Here is a 2,043-nt window from a genome sequence, read left to right as displayed (position 1 = left end):
TTCTTTATAAGAAGAATAATATTTAAGGTTCTTATAGACTATAATTACCTTAAATAGTTTATAGAGATAAAAACTCTAAACTATAGATAATAAGTAAGAGCTTATCTTATTCTTTCTAGATAAAATTTTATAATTACTTATTAATCTAGCAAAATAAATCTTATAGATAGCTCTTTAGCCTAGCTTAAGGCAGAGTAGTCGTTATTATGCCTAAGGCAATTTTTAAGGAGTTTAGGTGTTAGTTAGTAGTACCTGCACTAGCCTCGCTTAGAACTATTAACTAACACTAGATTACGTGTTTTATACTTTTTTAACGCTTTTTTATGCTGATAGTAGAGAGCAAATTACTATCCTCTTTTAGTCTAGCTTATTTTTTTAATAATATCTCCTAGTTTGCATTTTATATCTAGAATAAATAGATAGCTCTTTAAGACGCCTAGACTATATAAATAAGATATAAAAGCTATCTTAGAAGTATAACTATGCTTTTATAGAACCTCTATATAGAGCTCTATAGAAAAGAGAAAAAAACTTCTTTCTTATCTTAGTAGTATTAACTTAAGCAATTATAGGAATAAAAGAATAATAAAAAGCTATTATAATATTATATAAGCTCTATTAAGAAGACTAAAGCTAACTTATAGTATTAAAACTAAGTATAGATAATAATCTATCTTTAGAATCTAATATAGATATACTAGATATCTCTAAACCTAAGTTAGGCTAAAATAAGCTATAATAACCTAAAAAGATATATAAGGCATCTAAGGTCCTTTATATAATCTCTAAAAAAGTAGAAGTAATATATTAATATTATAATAATTCTCTTATAGGCTATTCTTAGTATAAAAATAGATAATTAAGAAATTATAGCGCTGCTATACCTAGAAAGGCCTTAGAAAGAATGCAGAGAAGTACTATTACTTCTATAAAGTATATAAGAGAGTAAAACTAGCTTACTATAAGCTTTATAGATTACTAGTACTACTACTATCTCTAATAAGACTATAAGAAGATATTATAATAGATTTTATTACTAAACTCTCTCTAAGTAAACTATTAGATATAGTCTATAATACTATACTAGTTATTATATGCAGATTAACTAAGATATCTTATTATATCTCTACTTAAGAAGATTAGAATAGAGTAAACTTAGCATAAGCATATATTTAAAAAGTTATATACTTATATAGCATTCTAAAGCAAGTAATTTTAGATAGAGGCTCTATTATAAATATAAAATACTAGAATATATTCTAGCACTATATAAACTTAAAAAGAGTCTTAATTTTCTTCTTCTATTTATAGATAGATAGATAGATAGAAAGATAGAACTAGATACTAGAATACTATCTGCGTTGCTATTATAGACTTAAGTAAGATAACTAAGTATTATAGTTATCTCTTATAGAGTTTACGTATAATAATAGTAAATATATAGTTATAGTTAGCTTTAGCTACTAATTTTGTAAACTATATTTTATAACTATATTTTATACTCTAGTTAATCTTACTAACGTAATATAGCAATAGCTTCTTCTACTTACGTTAAGTAACTCTTCTATATATAAGTCTCTATATTAAATATTTAAAACCTTTATAATCTAATATTCTATAAGATATACTACTAATAAGCTACTTTGCTTAGCGCCTATAGCAGTAGGTACTTACGAACAGCTATATTAAATATATTACTCTTAGAATTATTGCTATCTACTTAACGCTTACTAGCTTCTATAACTATTTAAGAAACTCTTGCTTATGCTTATATAGATACTATTCTTTTTTTCTCTTCTCTTTTACCTAAGCTACTAGTATTAAGTTCTACTTTTCTATTATATACTTATCTATATAAAGATTATACCTAGAGATATAGTAACGTAGTAGTATATACTTAAGTTAGTATACCTTTATAGTATCTATAATATTAAGATATATAAAAGCTTTTACTGCCTTTTAAGTTTAATATAGTTAATATTATATTATATAAGCACCCATCGTAAGACTAAGATAAGAGATCTAATAGATATCTTATAGAAC

Source organism: Parastagonospora nodorum, assembly GCF_000146915.1.
Source record: "Parastagonospora nodorum SN15 chromosome Unknown scaffold_44, whole genome shotgun sequence".
NCBI lineage: Eukaryota > Fungi > Ascomycota > Dothideomycetes > Pleosporales > Phaeosphaeriaceae > Parastagonospora > Parastagonospora nodorum.
The sequence above is the reverse complement of the archived record's forward strand: the minus strand, read 5'-3'. Positions refer to the sequence as shown.